We start from the raw sequence: 23,986 nt of genomic DNA, 5'->3' as shown, positions 1-23,986 counted from the left end.
AGACATACAACACAATACCTTAAATGATTTTGAAGCTGTAAGGAAAATCAGTTGTTTTTCAAATGTAATAGGGTAGATGACTAATTTTCATTTTACTGTCCGCTATATAGATTATTTTCAAATATTAGACACGTATTTTTCAATGTTCTTACAGAAAAAAATAATTTTGAAGATATGTTGATTTGAAATATCGCATGACGACACGTCTAAGTAGGTTTTATACGCAGAAATGATGTATTTGCTCCCACACACAACTTTGATATTTTGTTTTATCTAAGTATCTTATATGACAAACTTAAAAAAATACGTTGTTTCATCACCTAACTTACGAGATTAAATATATTTTTAATTTTAATACCCCGTCATCATCCCTATTGTTCGTTGATGTTTTAAGTCCCAAAAAATGTCATATAAGCCGTATATTCAATTTGTTAATTACTCTTGAAAATGACTACCTACAAGAGCGTACGCGACAGCTATTGTTACCGAGTCATTCAGGAGCTCCAATGTAACTTCTTCAGTCGTTCATCAGTTGCTTGGAGATTCAAGTTGCAGAGTGCAATTAAATTTTATTGACATTCCTCATTATTGTTTGTTGCAACAGTAACATGGTTTTTATTCTGATATGTAGTTAATAATTGTAGATATAATAACAGATTTTGTTGTTTTGTTTTGAGTTTTTATAGTCGACAGTATACTAGTAGTCATACTATGGACATTTTCTGTTCATATTTCATCAGAATCATGAACACCACGTATAATCAAAATGCAACTTTTTTGTAAAGGAAAGAAATGGTTTGTTCGCCTGATGATGTGCACCGATGGGTCCACATCGTTGTGATCGTTTTTACGTACAATGTTTTTTTTTTTCTTTAAAATGACTTTATCAGTCTTTGACCAACTAGTAAAAATTTCGTACACGTGGTTAACTCGTAAGAAACCTTTGTCAAGAATTCAGTTATCAAATGCGAAATGTTTTCTGCAAATCCTACAGACAGTCAGAGAGATTAGCGCTAGACAAAGAACCAACTCTTCAGCTAATAATATTAGAAAGTAGGGATAAAGTATGAATATCGAAGGAAAGATAGTTCTAAATATTAATACACCATCGATTTTATATTATTTACTTTAGGATTGTGGTGTACCTAATCTGTTTTTAACGAGTCCCCCCGCAACTGCGTAGGACCCTAAGTCCTTTTTACTCAATTCTTACGCCTATGCCTTTAGAAAAATAATGAGATATTTTCTATTAGATGTTATATTTTTACGTTCAAACACTACGGAATTTTCGGAACTATGTATATTTTTGGATACTTGGAAATAGGATGGATATTTCACGATAATATCGATGTGTTGTGAGACATTAAGTTCAGGGTTGTCAACAACATATTTTCATCGAAAATTTACCTTCCCTTCGTGAAGAAAGTATGTTTTAATTGTTACCTTTACACACTAACAAAGTCTTGTATAGGTACTTGTGTCATATGCTTTACATGGCAATACTCAACCACGATGTTTTGTTTTCCTCTAATTACTCAGTCACAGATCTAAACAGTAGAACAGTGATGTTTCCCTTCATTGCATTAAATTAGCACTCCATTGATAGTGCTAATGACGAATGACTATGGTCAGGAGAGAGCATTGTTCACCAAGGGGAATTATGAGGTGTGACAGTTGTAGCGTACTATGGGGTTGTATTACGGAAACTAGTTAGACGTACTTACAATGATAGTGATTTGCTTTTTAATGGCAATGAGAACATAATGCTAGATAAATAAAATGGTATAAGACTTATCGTTCCTTTTAGGAACAGTTTTTTTTTTAAGATTTTTACAAATTATTGCTTAGTGTTAAGCTCTTAAAATGGGTAATAATCTGAATCAATGAAATACTAGCAAATATATTATACTTTATACTTTCTCTTTGGCTTCACAAGTTCAAGGCAATGTTTCATCTGATAATTTGTTTAGTAAATAAATAGATTAGTATTATACACCAGGGTCAAATTCCAATCGGTTGGTCGCGAAGGATATGGTGTTGTGCTATTAATTATAGTTCAATCATACGTAAAGCAATAGATATTTCAGTGAATTTCTTTTATAGATTAATACTTTATATTTTCTCTTTAGGTAAAAAAATTCGAGGCAATGTTTCACCATGATAATGAGTTAATGAGTTCCTTGTCGTAATGCTTTAATTCCAAAATTGCTATACCTACCTGTTTATGAATTTATACAAAATAGGCCCCAGGCTATATTTCGATTGCTGCAAACGACACAGTCAAAGGTCTACTTGATTGGATGCGCTAATCTCTGGTATTATCGGCAGCAAATGAAAAACCCTTTTTCGTTTATTTTCGACTGAATATCGATACGGTATTGCAGTAGGATAAACCAAAAGAAAACAATTGCCGATTTGCGATGGTTAATACCTAAAGTTGCGCTTTGAGCCCCAAAGAGCAATTAAATCGTCGAACGCCTCTAGTGAGGATTGTAGGGTAGATATTTAGGTATGTGGCCACTCTGGACGATTAATCACTCAATCTTTTAGGGTTTAAACATTTTTAGAAGCTAGACTTTCATTCCGGTACTTAGTAGGTGTAATTGTACTTAGAACACCTACTACGTTGTTTCAAAATTTACTTATAAAATTTTTATTAAATATATTGCAAAATTTAAAAAAAATGCAAATTTTATTTAAAATTTTGCATTCTGTGATGTCTTCCTGACGTCACTTTAAAGACAGGAATTGTTTTCTTCTGATTTTATTAAAACACCCTGTGAAAACCCCCAAAAACTCAGTTTAATTATCTGCATTCACACATATCGTCACGTCTGTTTCCTAATGGGGTAGGCAGAGACAGTTAAACGCACGAATACAAGCCCTTCGATTGGTAGACGACATTCACATAGATCGCGATTTCACAAAAAAAAAATAATTACGTGATGCTGTCCACTGTCTAGGGATCACAGTTTTCAAACATAATAATAATTAAGACCCTAAAAGAGTCTTTAAAAATAAGTAATTGCGAGTAAACCTATTGCAACATCACACCTGTTGTTGTTCAACCACAGTCCAAGAAAACTTAAAGTTAGCATCTACTTGTTGTCATATTTCCCTACCCATACTGTTATAAGGAACCACGTCCAATTGGCTATTTTCCTCAGTCAAAAACTATTTTCTCCAATTTTCCAATATAATAAAATACTGTTAAATAATCATATTGAATTCATTTATTTGACGATACACTTCGTTTTATAGCAAATTAAAAATATATGCTATTTGACACTAAAATATCACGTCACATTATTATTTCATACAAACACCGTATAAAAATACCTATTTGACAATACGACATAAGTAGGTACCTGTGGAATTTCAGCAGTGTCAAATACCGTACCATATTCATATCAAACTATTCCTGCAAGTTATAATAACGCATGAAAACATCAATAACTTTGGCTGAAGCAAATCAAATATCCAGCTCTAGTAATACTCAATAACTCCAATATTAAAATAAAGAAAACAAAATCTACAGGCTGATGTTATAAACAAGTGGACGTTTATTTTATAATTCACACAACACCATTATCGAAATATCTCAGTTTAATTCAAATTTTGTCATTGACAACTCCTCATATCTACTAAAATAAAATTCACAATACCTTTCTGACTCCATTAAAATATTACCTACATTACACATGTTATTCAAATGCATATTTCAGTTTATCCAAATTTCGATACATTCAGTTTAATACCTTGTCAAAATAATACCTAATCGATCTCATTGGCTCGCCAGTCGCCACAGACGAAATTGGCATAGAAAAAGGAAAAAGTGTTTTATAAATACTAATTTAGAACATAAATATATTAAATACATATAAACGCTATATAGGTAAATACATAAATGGATAATCGTAAATATTTATAATAATTATACTAAATATTTCTGTACCTATATTTCTCAGCATTGAACAAACAAAGATTTAAGTCATTCAAATGTCAATGTTTAAAGGAAATTCAATATCTAATTCAAAATAATCTGTTCGTATTTTTGTATTTTTGCTAAAAGCGTCAATGCTCTTTTAAATTTACTCCAAGAAAATAAGAGTAAATAACAAACGCAAAGGAAATTCTTTGCTCTCTGCTCCTGTTTTGTTTACTTTTAAGAGCACATTGAACAACTAGTAATCATCATTATTTTTACAATTGACAAAATAAAAACGAGGACAAAATGAATAAATATTTTTCTTTCACTAACTTACCCCTAATTTTCTACTAGAAATAAATTTTATTACCTAATTAAAAATCTTAACACATTTTACAAATATTATTTAAATAATTATTTAACCCCAATAAAATCAACACGGAAAAGAATGTGAATAGCAAACGAATGCAAAACAAAAAAAAATACAACAAAAACAGCAAAGAATACAAGGTGCCATCAAAATACCTAGACTAACATTCCCTGTTGTATAGGTACCTAAAAATAAATATGTTTTTAAACAGTTATTTTTCCGAGAACACGCTTGTACCTTTAGTAGTTGTCACTTGTCAACTAGTGATTCCGTAAATGGAAACCAGCATTTATTTCAAGGAAATTCGTCTAGTGTATCTGTATTCATTATTTATCACCAGACGAGGGAAATCCTCTTTAAATAAAATTGATTGTTGTCCATAAATACGAGCGTAATTTTATGAACACAATTGTATGCTACATATAGGTAAGGGCTGGTTTTCTATTTCTATTCTTACAAATAAAAGATAAAAATAATGATACTTATTGTAAATACTTGTACCATAGCTCAAGTTGTACCATTAAAAATACCTACTACATGTACCTATTACTGTTGCTTGTTACATGTCGTGTAGATAATAATTATTTTCTAGTACCTGACTAGTTACCTTACATGATAACACTAAAATAAATAGACAAACTATAAAACCACTGGACAATAAATGTAAAACTTATAAAAAACATTATGCATTTTGAAATGAAGTAAAATTTTAGTTGAAATTATTTTTTATGGCATGGCTCAGACAAACTGATCTCGATGCATTAATACTGATATTAAAGTAAAACTCTGAACTTTACATAGTAACTAAAAGCCTGAAAATTTTCAATTTAACTTCAAATTGCCTGACAGCGAAAACTTTTTGCAGCTACAAGTTGACTTAAAGAATTTTTTTTTTTGGAGTTGTCGAAACTGGTAAGGCCGTCCACTTGTTAAAACATTACCACATCATACGTCAGAATAAATTCAATTTCAAATTTACCTCTTGTTTCGCGGCGAACTGGCAACGTCGCGAGAGGTACGCTGTCAGCGAACGCGCAAGCATTCAACTGTTCGTACATGTAACGCGCGACTGTCGAGCGGCAGACATCTGAGGGGCGCTGTGCGACGTTGCCACGCCTCTGCATACTAACCCACCAATAACATGTGCGCACGCTCAGAATGTGATTTGAATTCCAAACTTTTGTTCAGTAGTAGCGTCTCTTTCATTTTTAGATTAATCGCTTAGGTTTGAGTGGGATGTAGCCATGAGCGTTTGGTGGTTCTGCTCGATATTTTGTGTTGGCCGCAGTTTGAAAGTGACATATCTTGTACGATTAGATACCGTATTTTGAGCCTAGTTTTTTGACGAATACGGGATATCGCATCTCGTTGCGTCTTAAAAGTTTAAGTAAGTCATTGAATAAAGCGTTACACAAGTTACTGTAAATACAGCTAAGGTTTGCGGTGGAGGATCGATTATTCAAAGAACAGAGGCCTTCGAGACGCGGTATTTAGACTCGTTTAGAGGAAAAATATTTATTTGTTATTCGATAATTTCAACTTTGGTTCTACGCTGAGAAATTAAATTGGCCAATTTAAGTTTTATTTTTTCTATGTTATATTTTCTTTGGTAAATAAAATTAATTTTATGTTGGAATTAATAATATTTGTATTATATTGTATTGCGAGAAGAAGCCACAGATATACATAATTCTTTTTATGGTTTTATGTGTTTGTTTCAAGTAAAATTTAAAAATTTTAGTTGGTAGATTTGTATTAAAATATATTATACGCAACAAAAAGTAACACAACAATTTTACCCTATTTTAATTTTACAATGGCAATTTTTGGCTAATTATCAACCAATATCAATCGTCACTGTAGATACAGAATCGTAACAAAAATATCTGAAATTAAAATAAAAGCAATATCGACAAAATTACAAGCAATTTCCAAAAACAATTCACATTAAGAACTAAGTGTACTTACCCAACTTGGTCAAACTGTAGCAGTTAGCTCCCCTGCCCTGTAGCGACGTGTTCGAGTCAAAACGATTCACCTCGTATTCCAATAGAGGGCGAAACTGGTCGCATCTCGAAAATACAGCTCGAAGCACTCTCTAAAATAAACACACGCTGTATCTAACACAACATGTACAATGCCTATGGGTATTTTTATGACGTAAATTGCAATGTGGTGTTATTTTAGGATATTATTTCCTTATTTTTTATGTACCTATACCTAGATGAAATAATACTAGTTTTCGAATGTTTGAATGTTTCTAAAATACATATTAAATAGTATCTTATGATAAGAGTAGAAATAAATAAAAAAAGTATTTTTTTTAACACTACCTACTGGGTAAATATTTAGTGTAAAAAAATATTTACTCAACTGTTACTGTAGCATGGATTTCTGCAAAGTAACGCCTGATTCTATTCTCAGAGATTTTGTATGTAAGCAGCTATGTATAGTATTTTGGTATACGTAGCAATGTACGAATCAATATTGAGGTTTTCACCATTAAAAGGATCGAACGTACAAGGGATCCTTGACAACAGCCTTGCATACTGAGCCATCAAACGCATTCCACGTTCAAATACCGTTGTAAAACAGTTACTTATCTAAAATAACATTAAATGGCGTACTCATAAACACTGTGGAATTATTTCTATGTGTATTTGCCTAATCTTATCTGAATGGTATAAAATTTTACGAGGTTTGGTTGGGAGGGTGGGCTTAGGGAGGGTTGTGTCGTGTGCTCGGGATCGCTCGGGCTTGCGAGTCGGCGACCATGCGTAGTACGCGGGTTCGAGTTAAATATGTACGAGTATAGCTAACCATAACACATAATTTTACTCTAGAAAGGGATAGGCAGAGCACAAGCACATTTAAAATGTTACTATATTTTTGTTAGTTTCGTTACGAGCCTTATGTATCAAAGAATGAGTTGGTTAACCTAATAAATTAATTAATAGACGATTTATGATATAATATTAGCAATAGAATTACTTAACACTACTCAAAACAAATATTTAATTTTCCTAATGTCTTCATTGCACTCCATAATTTACATAGAACAACAATAATTATGGACTTACAGAACATGGCAATAGAGTTCAATTTCTATTTCCCGTAATTAGGTCACACTCATATGTACTCGTAATTAACTTTTACACGTGGTTTTCAATTGCTTTGAAATGGAGTCGATTTTGAAATAAAGTCATTTCGTGATGTGATGAAAAGATAAGAATAATGATCTAATAATATCAATAAATAACTAATAGTCGTTCCACTGTATGACTTCATTTTCAGAACCATGAATTAGAGCCTAGATTATAATCTAAATAACGATTTAGACATGAATTGTTTTAATGAAGGAAACAATAAATTAGAGAAAGATGCACAAATAAAAGAAGATAATCATCTCATAGACCACGAGCATACGCGGTCATGCCAAAATCATGGCATTTGGCGTTCCATTAGGAACTGATGAAAGATGTAACAGCTAAGCTGTGAAACTATAGCATACATCCATTGCACGCATCCATAGCACTTATCCTTCTATATAAAAAACATTGGTTGACTGAGTACATTTCCACCAATACTAAGCTATGTGTGTGTACCAATTAATACCAATTAATGATTGGTTACAGCCAAATGCATCCACAGCAACTTAGCATAGCACGTCTCTGGTGGTACAAAGCATAGGTACTTAATATTTGCTGTATTACAACAATTTATCTTTTCTATTTTATTGGTCAGGTATCTTTGTTTATAAAAAATGTTAGAAAATATGTAATCCTTGGACCTCAACTGTAGATAATATACAGCGTGTCAACAAAAGGGAATTGGCGTCAATATATCAATGGTACATCGTTATCGTTAGTTGCACTGGCACTAGCTATAACCATAGTTTCTGCTGTCTATGTCCCAAGCCAGTGGTTCCCAAATGAGTGGTGAGTTTCGGTAAAACCATCAAAATAACTCTTACAGCTTAGAGAACTTCCATACGACTAACCTTTTTTTTTGTATGGAATAGGGGGCAAACGAGCAGACGGGTCACCTGATGGTAAGCGATCAGCGGTGCCCAGGGGTAAGACCACAGGCGCGTTGCCAGCCGTTTAAAAAGGAAAACTTTTTTTTCTTGAAGGTTGGAGTATTCACCTTAAAGCAGGTCTTAAGAGACAGAGTAGAAACTACCGAGTTATAACGAAACAATCTTTGGGAAACACTGATCTATATTATGCTATAACAACAAACATACACCTGTCCCCTTACACCGAAGTCTTATACCATAGTACCTATGTCCTCCTAGAGAATATGATGCAGTACTCCACACGTTGGACAGTTAGCTCCCTCGGGTATTGGGTCATATCGATTGACCGTCCGGTTAAGGCAGAGGTCTATATTGGCTGCAGACTATGAATGGCCCAACTAAACAATACGGAGTCTATAGGAATCTGAGACAGAAGCCTCCTCCAGGAATTTCTAATAGTGTTCGCTACGCTGCTTCAAATTAATTGAAGATTGTCTACTTGTTTTGCGAAACCGAACCACAGGGTTCGCTTCTTGTCACAGGACGAGAGGAATCCTTCAATAGGATCCTAGAAGAAAGGCTTGGGAGTGATCCAATTTGTGACAGATAATTGTGTGCAGATGATGGTAACCTGAGACCACACAGGTCCACCCCGAAACTCACCATCATCTGCATTAGCAAAGTTTAGCAAACGTATATAGAAATATGTAAGTATGTATATACAAATTAATAGCCTAATTTTCTTGTCAAATTATGTTTGTATCGATCTCTTTTTCGATTCGTATTATGGTTACGTCTGATTTTATTTTATTGATCACAAATTCCTCTTACATCAAATAGAAACAAATAAACAAACAGAAAGGTAAGACAAAGAAATGCAAACGATTGTAACTACTAATATTACATCTGATACTTTTCGTTTGAAGTTAAACCATTGCAACTAATTAACATTTGCGAACTATTTACAGGCATGATGTTTCGTAACAGTAATTTTGAACCAAGGTCTAAAGCAGAAATTGAAATACATATTTCAAGTATGTAGTGGTAGTTTTGCCAGAATTCCCAAAACATATAAAACTACACATTTCTAAGCTAGCTAAGAACTTGTACAATTTGGAAAACTTTTAGTTACGTTAACAATACTAGCGCTCAAATATACGAAACCCTTACAATAACGACATAGTTAGCTAAGTCACTATACATTTTAGTTTTTGAAATTATGAGTGCTTGTTTACTAAGTATATTTCCTAGAAGTGTACGTGAGACTAGTTTTACCTCAGTATGGTTATCATTATTATCATCATCGTCTATCGGAAAACATTTGCTACTGAGAAAGGTATATAACAAGGCAACGACATTACGCCACTAGCAACCAACTTCAGACTTGCATCTTTAAATTCAATAAATGCAACAGTTCACTTCAGTTTCTATCAAAGGTCTTAAATCAAACAAATCTTAAATCTGACAACAGTCTAACTAAAAACATTTTAAATAATATATAATCCTGTACTTTCCGAAATGACCCGGAGGAACTAAAATTAGAATTTAGCTTGACACTTAAAAAATATATAAATAATGCCCTTTAAATGTCATAACCTAAGTCTATACTTTGTACGGACATGTTAGAAATTCTAATATATGTATCAGATCAAAAGATACTCCTAATTAATGTGATGTAAAGCACTTTGTTTGAACAAAAAATAAATGGAGGCCAGGTGTAGTCGGCTGTAGGAAAAGAAAACGACATTATGTTTTGATTAATGTCTATTAATATTTGTAAAACTAACATTTATTAGGAATATCATGTACTAATATAGTTTTTTCATAGTCTCGCCCTGGGGTATATTATGTTAACTAATACTATACAAAAAGCTTAAGTTACAACTACGCCAAGTAACTGCTCTAATGTTAAGTCATGTAAAAAACAATTTCGTGATTCCTTACAGGTATTTCAGTTCTTCTAAACTCGGTTGGAAATCTTAATCGTAATCTTTACATAGTTTCAATATAATAAGCTGACACGTTGCATTTCGAAAGTTAATTATTATTTTAGTTATTAGCTACTTCCGCGCGTTTCTGTTCGTCTCCTATTGATCGTAGCGTGATGTTATATATCCTATTATCTTTCTTAATAATTGGACTATCCAACACAAAAAGAATAATCAAATAGGCAGTCGCCCTTGCCACCATTTGATCAACGACACCATAACAGAATACTCAGTTTGTTTTCGTATTTTAATTCCCTTGCATAAACGATCGTAGCTGTTATTTGCAGCAAACAATTTAGTATTTCAGCATGTTGTTTTTGATCAAAGGATGTTGTTTATTTATGTGTCCAATGATCGAATGGAAAATGTGGTGTACCATAAAACGTTATATCAATAAATGATACGCGTAGCTTTTCGTGGACACATATACACATAATTAATTGTGGCCAAATGCTGTTTAACTTTTGGGCAGATGTTTAGAAATTATTTTAGTATCTAAACATAAGTTTAGAATTCAGCTAATCAAAGTACCCTAACCAACGTTACGTTCACTGCTAAAACTTCCAATGTTTACCGAAGTCTTTTTTGAGGGACGAAAATAATCCAATGTCTTCTCCCGTCTTGGGCGAGGCGAGAGGGACTGTCAGACTCTTACTGACTAAAAACCACCCCGTTCCTACTCCTGCTTTTCGACTTAGAGCCCTTGGATGTGGCGGTAAACACGCTAGGTAGTCCGCAGCTCCGGTTTACCAAAGACTTAGATAACCTACTGAATCTATTTCGGGGAAGGGTAAAGACGGTATAGTATCCTAGCGCTTCTCATAGAACAATAAAAGTTAATGTCTCGTAGAAAAATAGAAATTAATATGATTGCATGTAGGTTGTTTTTGCAATAACTAAAATAGATACATCCGCTTTTACAAGGCAACTACATTTTCTATTGATAGACACTATTTTAAAAACTCTATTGTATAGTTTGAAGACCTAGTAGTGAGAAGATATTTTAAATTCTAGTCTATTTTCAAAAGAAATCTCGGCTAATTGCAGGATCTCTAAGAAAAGAATAGAATACATCCGTCTATCGTCCTTGTCTTTATTTAATCCAAGTAGGTAGTGTTTAACGAAGTATAACTTAGGAAGTAACCATCTTTAGTTCGTGTCTTCGGAGAATTTTAAAGGACTACCTTTAAAAACCTTACTTTTATATGTCTTCACATAAATTACTACTTTAAAATTTTATTTTAAACTAGCTTTTGCCAGCGTCTTCCCTCGTGTTGCCGTGGTATAAAAGTATCCTATCATCTATGTCAGCTCATACCCTGTCTGTATACCAAATTTCATCATAATCCGGTCATGAGTTTCAGTGTAATTGGCGTACAAACATTAAGACATCTAAACATCCACAAACCACGCAAACAAAATGTATTAGTGTGATAGTATGATGATAACTTACTTAAAATTCATATTAACATACACACTACCACTCGCGTGCTGTACATAGCCACTTTCCTGGTGATTACTCCATTTTCTATCACAATAACCTTCCCCAAACAAAAAGAATTTTAGCGAAATCAGTTCTCCCATTACTGAGATAAGGGCTTTGCCAGACATTTCACAACCTATTTTTATTTAGACCACAGAAACATAGATTATCTTTCATTAGCCAACAGCTGCTGTAGTTTTGTACTTAGAAGATTGTAATTAAAACCTAAACGCAGTCGCACCACACTACTAGTGTTTACAAAGAACACCGCGATCACTAGAAGCGATAACATATCGTTGGCTTCCGTCCATAGTTGCATAAAAAAATGTATACCGATAAACTTTAACACCTAGCGAAGGGCAAATGTATTAATTATTTTATGTATCGAGTTTAATCAGAATTGTAAGCGACGCAATGTTAGGGCTCCCGTTAAACGTTACCAAATGATATACCTCTTCCATTTTATTTACATCAATGGTTAATTATTTCTCAAATACAGTTTAACTTTTGGGCAGATGTTTTGAAATTATTATAGTATCTATTCTTATGTACCCTAACCACCGTTACGTTCACTGCTAAAACTTCCAATGTTTACCGAAGACTTTTTTTTCATCCAAGGCCTTCTCCCGCCTTAGGCGAGGCGAGAGGGAATGTCAGATACTAACTGGCAAAAACCACCACGTTCCTACTCCTGCTTTTCGAGCCGGAGCCCCGGTATACCCGCTAGGTATTCCGCAGCTTCGGTTTACCGAAGACTTAGATCACCTACTAAAATTATTAACCAAATGTTTTGAAAAGCGAAGATCGTAAGTACAGAAAATGTTGCTTTGTAACCAAATATCATGGGTTCAAAAAACGACGACCTATTTCGAGTAAAGGTAGCAGTAAAGACGGTCCTATAACGCTTCTTGTAAAACAATAAAAGTTAATATCTCATAGAAAAGTATAAATTATTATGATAGCATGTAGGTTGTTTTTGCAATAACTAAAATAGATACATCCGCTTTTACAAGGCAACTACATTTTCTATTGATAGACACTATTTTAAAAACTCTATTGTATAGTTTGAAGACCTAGTAGTGAGAAGATATTTTAAATTCTACTCTATTTTCAAAAGAAATCTGCTCGGATGATTGCAGGATCTCTAAGAAAAGAATAGATTGCATCCGTCTATCGTCCTTGTCTTTATTTAATCGAAGTAGGTAGTGTTTAACGAAGTAAGTGTAACTTAAGAAGTAACCATCTTTAGTTTGTGTCTTCGGAGAATTTTAAAGGACTACCTTTAAAAAGCTTACTTTGATATTTATGTCTCCGCATAAATTACGAATAACAAATTACATTTTAAACAAGTTTCTGCCAGCGACTTCGCCTTCGTTTCCGTGGTATAAAAGTGTCCTATCGCCCAAGTAAGCTTACCCTGTCTGTATAATAAATTATATCAGAATCCGTTCAGTAGTTTCAGTGTAATTGGCGTACAAACATTAAGACATCTAAACATCCACGCAAACAAAAAATATTTGTATGATGATAAGTTACTTAAAATTCATATCTTCACTACCATTCGGGTGCTGTATACCAACTTTCCTGGTAATTACTCCATTTTCTATCACAATAACGTTACCTAAACAAAAATAATTTTAGTGAAATCAGTTCAACCATTACTGAGATAAGGGCTTTGCCAGACATTTCACAACCTATTTTTATTTAGACCACAGAAACATAGATTATCTTTCATTAGCCAACAGCTGCTGTAGTTTTGTACTTAGAAGATTGTAATTAAAACCTAAACGCAGTCGCACCACACTACTAGTGTTTACAAAGAACACCGCGATCACTAGAAGCGATAACATATCGTTGGCTTCCGTCCATAGTTGCATAAAAAAATGTAAACCGATAAACTTTAACACCTAGCGAAGGGCAAATGTATTAATTATTTTATGTATCGAGTTTAATCAGAATTGTAAGCGACGCAATGTTAGGGCTCGCGTTAACGACTGATATACCTCTTCGTTTTTATTTACATCTATGGTTTTTATTTCTATATTTTATTTTATTAAATGTATTTTTTTGTATTCTATGTTCTGTTCCTGTCTTTTTTATTTTATTTTAAAGTATGAATTAATTACCTCCCAATACGTATTAGTATTTGTAGAAATTTTCGAATTTCTGTGTAATATAATTATTGGAGTTGGGATTTGTACGATCTATGGTGATGGATTCAAGTCATTGTTGGTGAAGGTCATGTGTGTCATTTCTCTTACTTGTTGTGCACTTTTAACCTAGGTAATCTTGTAAGCTTGAGTTGTAGACTAGGGGTGAGTTTTCAAGTTATTAAGGAGGTTTTCTTTTATAATAAGGTCATTTTACCATGATAATATGTTCAATGTTTGTTAATCATTTTCATCTAACTGTTAGGTATGTGAAAAGTATGAGTCAAAAGCATCTAAAAAAATCTTAATCCTCTTTTAATAGGTCATTTCAATAGGTAATAGGTCCATAGTGGACCTTTTGAGGACTGCAATGGAAATTCTTTGAAATCTATTTTTTGTCTTTTGGCAACCCTGGGCCTTCCACGATTTCCTAAGATTTAGCTGACTCACATGATATAGAGAAAGAAACTGATAAATCTCTCAATTCGCCGAAATTAAAACAAAAGGCTGTATTCTGAGAAATAAGTGATTCATATTTACTTCAGTAACCTACGTATGTATGTATGTATGTATGTAAAAGCATGAACAGTGGTATATTCGGATACATAACAAAAGTTCTAGTAAAAAATGTTTTAATTTTGACTTCACCGTCTGTACCTATCTATATCGTTCTGTGACAAAACAGCTCGTGAATGAATAAATTAATTCGATTCGTGGAATTTGAGGTAAAAAATGTCGTTGTGTAAAGTCATGCTGGAAGTGTGACGACTGACATTTGGTATGTATTAAGAAATCATCGAAAATGACAAAATTTTATAATTCCTATTTATAAAAAAATAACTATTTAATAACTTTAATATTATAGACATGCTTTCCGGCCAAAAGATGGTGACTTTTTGTGATATTGAGCTATACACATCATTTCGTTCAGTTTCATTGTGTGAGTGAAGTTACAGAAGGCCCAACAACCCTTAAATTCCTAACCCCCAAAAGGCCAGCAACACATTTGTAACGCCTCTGGTGTACCAAGTGTTCATATGCGGCGGTAATTGTTTACCATCAGGTGATCTGTATGCTCGTTTACCGGCTTACTCCATAAAAATAATTCGATGGAGAACAATTAGCCGATTCCGAATATGCATATTACCTTAAAATCGCAAAAAAATGTCGTTCAACCTCTTTTTGTCGGAAGGCATGGACTATTGACATGCATTAAAGTACTTGCTGCACAATACATGTAAAAAACCTGGAATTTTTCATATAAAAAACATATTGATATCAGTTTGACGTGTAACGTGTTATCAATTCTAATAATTCGATATGGCAGTGTGTACTGAATAGTGTTATACTAATTGGTTTATGTACAAACGACCGCAAATTAACATATTCTACCTTCAACTAATTTTCCATTTTATCATTTTGAAATAGGGTCGAAAATGTAATAGATAGATTGGTGTAGGATGACGTGCTGGTGTTTAAGACATTATAAAATGTATGTCACTATCATTCAAACCTGATATTGTGACAACACAATTCCGTTCTTGTATGACAACACTATTTAAGCTTACTATTTCTTATTTAGTTTGTATAAGGAATATTGGAATTTATAATTAGGAAGGGAAACATGTATTGTATTGTACTGCTTCTGCAGTGCACATACCTATTTACATTACATACATAACCGTACGCCTCTCTCCCAAGTAGGTAGTCAGAGACTATGGAACGCCAATTGCTACGATTCTTACACACCTTTTTCGCTTCATCAACAGTCATCAGTCTTTTCATGCATGCTCGTCGGTTAAGGGTGCTTTTAATTTGGCCCTTCTTTAATACATCGCCAATCTGGTCGATATATGTCCGTCACGGCGCCCTCTGCCGACGGTCCCATTCATATCCACTCTGTGTACTTACGTCTTTCGTAAATATGCAATTTCTTGCAGATTCTGAAAGTGAACTGAAAATATGATTGCTTTTGTATTCTTCTTAGTTTAGTAATGACTAATAGAGCTGTCAAAATATTAGATAATGTATTTTCGAAGCGAAATTATATACCGTATCTGCCTACATTCACATTATATTGTTTAGTAATAATAAATGGGTTGAAAAGTAATTTTTCGCCGTTTCAATCGAAAACTTATTTACAGGAATATGGCAAAAATATTTTGATTTCTTGAAAACTGAAATATGAATAATGCAATATTAATTGGACCGGGGTTCCGTAGGCGGAGGACATTGGACGCCCGTTGCGATCGCTGATCCGTGGTACAGCCCCTCTGTAATGGCATAGAGGGAACTTAAGCGTAACTGTTTTAGTTTTGTGCATAGCAACGTTGTGTCTCTGTGATGACTGCCGTCATTATTTTTGTGAATAGCAACATCAGTAGTAATTGCATCACCAAAATAATTTTGTGAATAAATAGTTTATTCCAAAGAAAATAAAGTAGGTACGTATATACCAAATTACAAAAATAACCATGTTAGTTAGGGCAAAATAGAATAAATGTGTCATCAACTATCCCTCACTTAACTTATTGAGTGACCACAGAATTTGAGAGAAATCGAGAAATTAGCACTCCTTGGTGGACCTGAAACCTTATAACTGTGAACTACTCACCTATGAAGAGTACTACGACTAACTATTTTATGTAGAGAAGGCCTATCAGTATTAATCAGTAGACTATCGCTAGTTATAGATGGTCTCACTAATCTCTATTATAAACATATTCCAATTATCCTGCCTACGTTATCCCCAATACCCCATGACCTTCTCCCCCTATCTACTCTATGTAGTTCCCATCATTCGTCTGCGAGCGATCATTAGGCGCGACTAAGTGGTTACCAGCCACGTGCCGACTGCCGCCGTCACCTCACCCACGGTATTTTTACCCCATGACACAGAATTATTGAAAGGTCGCTAGTTCAACTATTTGTGTGATTGGAGTCAAAATAATTGTTGTTTTATTCGTAGTAGGATTATTGCATGAGACTTGTAACATTTTATTGTTTAAACTTTACCTCATACTAGGATTTTCTCTTGTGTCGGAGGTTTACAAACATATAATTTCATCATGACACCCATTCCCATAGCAACAATTTTTGGCTCACGAAAATAGTGCAGTTGCTCCGTGCGGGAATCAAACCCACTACCGTCGCACAGTAGTCAGGTGCCCAGCCGCCGCACCAAATGTGCAGTCATGGTAATAATACAATACAACTTTAATTCGTATATTTCCATGAAATAAAAATCTTTTGCATATAAATTCGCTTTAATACGCTTAGCTCAATAGACTTGTTGCTTTTGTACCTGTTGTAATCCTCTGTTAACAAGATAACAACTACTTAGTAATATTTCTGCGCTTGGCTTCAGAAGCTGGATAAAAGAGATAATGCTAGTCAATATAGTACTCTGTAATGAGCTCTTGTGAAGGGATTAAGAATGTTGATGAAATATCTAAAAATGTATTTTTCTCAATATCCTATAATGCTTTTTACCAATTAGTTTTTATCACGACGTATATTTTTTGCATTTGTACATTGAATATGTATGCATGGAGTTTACTCCATGCTTTAGCAAATAAAATAGAAACGAACAAACAAATGAACGTTTAAAACATCATCATCTTTATCCACAAAACAAACCTTTTTTTTCAAATGGCTCAAACGTTTTCAATCAAAACTCAGAGCTGATGACACATAGCAACGTGCACAGTGTTCTTAAATAAAAAAGAGGACACAATAAGATAAAATAAAATCAATGTATTACGTACTTAATTATTAATATTGACGGGGGAGGGAGAGAGCCATGATTCGACACTAATGGGCTGGCTCGACCGTTGTAGTACCACTGGCTTAGACAAAACTGACCATATGGATGAGATTATCCGAGGGCTATCCGACGGACCAAAAGGCCTGTAAAACACTAATTCCTCTGGTGTTGCGGGTAATATTGGCGCCGATTGCTTACCACCAGGTTATACTACTGCTTGTTTATCGCCTTTAAAAAAACACAGAGGACACAATAATAAAATCTAAACATTGAATGAACATCCCTAACACTTGTCCGTGTGAAATTACTCGCCGGGTGAAAAAAGACTACACAGTGTCCTCTCAGTTTGGCGACGATGGATTTATAATAATTAGAAACGATACCTACTGTCGTGTTGAACGGCTCGCAACGGGGATCATTATTATAATCATTTATTTATTTTGTTTTGATATGAGGATATTGGCGCCTTGTTGTGCCAAAAGTTTTAAAAAGGTATTTGTTTTAATACTTTTGTGTTATTCTCATTTATTATTATACCTAATGCATAATTAAAGTGCGTGTCTCATAATATATATTATACATATTGAGTGCACGGTTGGCGCGTTGGTGGGGTAACTGACTGCGTGTACGTGTGTAACGTGTAGTGGGTTCAATTCCGGCACAATTCTTTGCCGTAATGCACCATTTGTTGTTTCGGGTCTGGGTTTTACGTGCATGTGAATTTGTATATTTGTAAACGCACCCAAGACATCCTAGTGTGGGCAAGGTTACCCTATTGCGCGACATAATCTTTCAATAACTGTTTCATGTTCTTCGATTTCAAAAGTATCGTAGAATTCAATGTATTATACAACAAATCGAATCTTGACCTAAAAGTAGAAGTAGGCCAATATTTATTTTTACTTTTTTAGAGCATGCCCTTGGCACAGTGACTATTAAATGCTATCGATTTTCACTAAGCTACACCCACTGAAAGAGCAGGCTAATTGATTTTCTTCCCACAGCCATGCGTCTATTTGATCTGCAGGACTTCAAATCTAATAACATCATAATTAAATGACATTGTGCCTCTTACTCTATTTTAGGTAAGAATCACATCAGATGTGACTCTTACGTTTATTGTGACGTTTTACGCGCGCCTCAAATAGCCCTCAGACCACTACAAATGGGGCCCAGTACCTGATGTCTGATCTGGAGTTACGGACTAGCTACGGTTAGCGGGTTTACCTGGGCTTCAGCTCGAAAAGCAGGAGTAGAAACGGGGTAGTTTTTAGTCAGTAAGAGTCTGACACTTCCTCTCGACTCGCCCAAGGCGAGAGAGAAGACATTGGATGATTATCACCCCTTAAAAAAATATTGGCAGAAATTTCAGATACTTAAATCTCAACAAACCTTTTACCTGTATTGAACGACGCAGACGCAAACATAAAATTAAATGCAATAAATTATTTATTATATTTATTTCTGTCCATCTTTCTCAGCCGTGTGTCCCAAACATCCTAAAATAGTCACCATAGCTTTCATCTCATTATGCAGTGACAATTATATTCCTGTTGACGGATGCCGTCAACTTTGTCCCCTAATTCAAAGACGTAAGGTTTAAAATATGATCTCGGTAACATTGTAAACAGATTTCGTACAAAGTTTGTTGTATCATTATCCTTGTTTTCTTGTGGGTAAGCAGATATGCTAGATCTTTATGTTTGTCACGCATCGCGTGAAATATAATGTTCCTTATGTTTGTGAGGAAGGATTAATGAGGGCAGAGAAAACTTGTCATGTATTTTTTGTAACACGTTTAACATAGTTTATGATTTAAAGGACCATATTTTGTTTTAATTTGTTCAAATTTTCGTTGTTAAACGTCGTGTCTGTATTAGTGGATAATGAAGGCTATGTTTAGTCGCCCATGGCTAATAGGAACATAATTTTTAAATTGTTGTTAAGGTATTTTTAAACTGAACTGTACATGCTTTGTTATTAGTACAGTTGGCTATTTCAGGGTCCATTTCTAAATTCCAGTCATCCTTAATTTATGATCGATGCATAGCAAACTCGTCTTTATTATAATAATAACTATGAAGGAACTTCTAGCAATAAAAAAATCCAAACACGTACAGGTACGTACAGCACTTGTAAAGAAAGCTTGCAACTGGTTGCAAACATTACAGTCGCTTATTTTACGCACACGGCAACAACTTAAATACAGTTATAACAAACCCTTCACGGTTATTTGTTTTATAGAGGCGCACAGGACTTATGAAACGGTAAGTTTAATTATATTTTATGATATTGCCTTTCAATTACATGCCATAAAATGTATGTATTATGAAAGGCAAATATCATTTAATGCTGTAATAATTAATTATTCTATGGCCCATTAATTAAATGAATGTGGTTTCTGTTGGCGGTTATCGTCTTTTCATCTAGTGGTTGTGTGTTCAATTAATAGATAGGAGTCGCAGATTTTACAAAATTTAAGTTTTTTTGTATGTGATCACGATCTTACGTTACGTTCTAGTTTAAAAGTCTACTTTAAACATTGAAGGACAAAGTGATTGTAAAAAAAAACTGCAGAAGTATTAGGAGATTGTAGATGTAGCAGAACTATATAATTCATGTAATATGAAAAATATACACAATAATATCATTGAAATATAGTTTAAATTCATCCTTTTACTACAAAATTACTATAGAAAGAAAAGCTACCTCATTCCATTACAAATACGTACAGTAAACACTAAACATATATATTAATAGTCAATATAATATAAAATCAGAAGTAACCAAGCAAGTACGAAAAACTAAGTACAAATAGCGTATCTCTTTGGACACTGCCCAATCAACTGCTTTCATCACGGAAGTCGCCTGCCAAGGAGCCATTATGTGCTGCAAAAACGCGGCGACCATCTTACAGTCGACGGGTTTTTTACTTCAATAGTATCTCATGAAATTAATATCAATTGTGGATCGATCCTTATATAGAGGAGCAAAAACGACCGGTCGGGAACGAACCGGAATGGCACCGCTTCAACTCTGTGTTGCTGCTTGGAAAATATTTGCTGTTATTAAGAGAATTTTTGTATTTGTCTCAAGTGTATGTGTATGAAAGGTGACTTATATTATAGACTTCGTGATATTGCTTACAAATATGACTATTATAATATGAACATAACACTTTCTGTAGACTATTTGTCTTCATCATCAAGAAACGATAGACAACATTGGACAACAAGATAACAGTGAAATTGGTTCAAAAGGGCTGGCTTTCTTAAGACATCATATTGACTGCCATCATTATCAAGTCAACAGTCTACCTACTGATAATTCAGAACCCATCTGAATTTTCCCATCAATCCTACGGACTATGTCAGCATTTCATTCGTTTTCTTATTCGAGTTTGCTACTTATTTGATCTTGAGCACCCATAATAATCTGAATCAGACACAATGATCGTCCTTACTGCACAATTCATTCCACATTTCTTCTTAGAGTGTGACAACACTAAGTAGAATACATAAGGCAGGTGCTATTAATTATACAAGCTGTTAATACAGTCATCTACTAGTATTTTAATTTACTCATCTACGAGCATTGAGTATGATTGGAGCAGGGATGCAACAGAGTACCAGCTATAATATAATGATGCCAAATAAAAAATCACTGAACGACTTGAAGATTGTATAGGAAAACGGGTTCTATAAAAATAGTTCAATCAATAGTAATCGTTATTATTATGATACACTTCATTAAGTTTTTGTCTTTAATTATTAAGAGAGTGTAAATCGAGAATTTAAATAGGTGTTTGTTAGAAAAACTTAATTAAAATTACTTGTCTATAGGAGTTAAAGTTATCTTTAACTGATAATTATTTATCATGTATGTGGAGTTCTTGTTTATATTGTGTATCGTTGTTAACACTAACAATTACACTGTGTCCAATATGTTAACTGTATTGTAAACCAAATGTATTTTCTGGATAACGTTCAATTTGTCTGACTAGTATTTATATTTACGTTATTTAACTTCGTATTTATTTACCAGTATTATTATGAAATCTGGGTCGTGTACCTATGGCCTGGCATCATTACAGCTCTGTCTACTAAAAATTAAAGGTAATAAATCAGAAGAAAATTTATATTTACTCAAATTCCTTCAACGTTGACCATGCCTTAATCCATGACATGTCGTCAGTGAATGCCATGAATTAGTCACTGTTCAGCCTCCAAACTATATCCAGACCAAAAAATACCATAATTATCAAACTAACAAACACACTATTGTGAGATGTGATCAATGAAGAAAAGGAAAGACTAACACAGAACATTTTTAACATGCTTTTTTCTAATATTTTTTGGACATATTTGAATTTCTACCTATACCTCGGTTCACCCGTATAAATTTATTGAATAGGTAATCACACATTGATTAAAACCTCTCAACAAATTCATATTAATGGCGGTTTCCCAATAACGAGTTCCACTAATGTCCTAATAATTAAATTACTGCAATTCCCACCCGCAAAATGTAGTTATAATTGAATTTAATGTACTCAGTTCAAGTTGATTTCTACGAATATCTAATTAGTTATTTTTGATATTTTGATTATGTTACAAATTGATTTAAAATAGTTTGAAACTAAAACCACATTAGTGTGTGGTTATTTCCAATAATTAAAATATTGGAAATTATTTCCAATATTAGTTACTGTTTTAACACGGATATGTCTTAATGTAATATCAGTCAACGAGATATAGACATCCTCTAAAATTTCGGTTTACAGCGATCCCCAAATCCCCCCAGCACAAGAGAGAGCCCACCTACTTTTGTGGTTGTCCATAAATTCCCATCAATCTTCGCCCGAATATGAGTAAACAAACGTTGCGTAGGTGCCAACACCCGTGAAGTACCTGAAATAAGGAAAATTTAAATAAATGTCTGATCTAAGGTATTTCTAAATACTCTGTTAAGCAGTTATAACTTAATCATTTTCCAAATTACTTAACACTAATGTAGTCATTTTAGGTAGGAGTATCTAAACCAAATCTTGAAATGATTGAAAAATGTTCAAAATAATTTATTGAACACCTGAACTATTTCAGCCATAAATTAAGAGCCAATAAGTAAATGAAAATAAAACCAGACACAAGATATCAGTTTAACTTAATAAAATTGAAATAAATAATAAGAGTAGTATTATTTGAGTAGTATAAATAATAATATGTATTTATTTGTGTTTAAGCTCCAAACCACCGCTGGTAAACCACATTAATGCAGTTTACAGTTAATATAGTAAATATATAAATATTTACTCAGAAATAACAAAATAATAATAATATGAAATATATAATTACGTGCTATGCTACGTAATATTTATGGTAAGAATACGCGTCGTTTTTATTGGTTACGATAGCATGTTTGCTGTAAGTCTACTCAATGATTTATTTGGTAAATAAGCTAGAACACTTATGACCAACCCTTTTATTAAATGCATGACAATGACTTGTTTCGCCTTGAGCGAGGCGAGAGGAAGTGTCAGACACTTACTGACTAAAAAACTCCGTTCCTACTCCTACTTTTCGAGTCCGAGGTAAACCCACTAGGTAGTCCGCAGCTCCGGATCAGGTATCAGCCCTTTGAGGCGCGCGCGGAAAGCAACGCGTACCCGTGCATACAGCGCGTTGCTTTGGTTTCTGGTTCTGGTAAGGCCGCGAGCTACCCTTGTTCACCATTCGCAGACCCGACTTACGCTGGCGGGAGATATGCCAAGCATTTGTGGTTGGCATAATATGTGTAAAGTCCATCACATTCTTTATTAATATTCATCTCCCAATCTATCAAAAACTAGGAATTAAAAGTCAATACAATATTCATTTAGTTTTTAATATACTATCGAAATAAAAATCCAAACTGAAATAATACAAAATAATTTTTCCAGAGAATAAGTTAGAAAAACGAAAAACAACGCACCCTTTGAATGCAAAATTGGGGGATCGGTATGGTAACATAACGACAAATCGAGCGATACAAAACCAGTATATCATGATCTTGCTTTGTGTAATCTTTCTTCACTTTCGACGGTCAGTTTATATTGGATCTGTTAGCTTGATGTAGCCGTGTATTCGTATGTAGTTATAGTTATGCAGTCCATTTCGGCTTTGTGACGTACAAAGTTCACCCCTCGCTGACGGTTAATGGATCAATTCACAAATACACATACTGTCGCTTTCATTTGCGTTGCACAAGTTTATTAATGTCACAGACCTACAATTAGAATGGTTTA

At 33.8% G+C, this 23,986-nt stretch overlaps 1 protein-coding gene across 1 annotated transcript in view; it reads right to left on the bottom strand.

Moving 5' to 3' along the window:
- Positions 1 to 5,404, bottom strand: part of LOC118267954 (LIM/homeobox protein Lhx9) — a 40,043-nt gene extending 34,639 nt beyond the window's left edge. Inside the window, exon 1 of the mRNA XM_035582231.2 lies at positions 5,278 to 5,404. The gene's annotated coding sequence lies outside the window, so the exon portion shown is untranslated. The remainder of the gene's footprint in view (positions 1 to 5,277) is intronic.
- Between the last annotated feature and the right edge of the window lie 18,582 nt (positions 5,405 to 23,986).

Source organism: Spodoptera frugiperda, chromosome 25, assembly GCF_023101765.2.
Source record: "Spodoptera frugiperda isolate SF20-4 chromosome 25, AGI-APGP_CSIRO_Sfru_2.0, whole genome shotgun sequence".
NCBI classification, from domain to species: domain Eukaryota; kingdom Metazoa; phylum Arthropoda; class Insecta; order Lepidoptera; family Noctuidae; genus Spodoptera; species Spodoptera frugiperda.
This window is presented reverse-complemented; position numbering and strand designations above follow the sequence as displayed.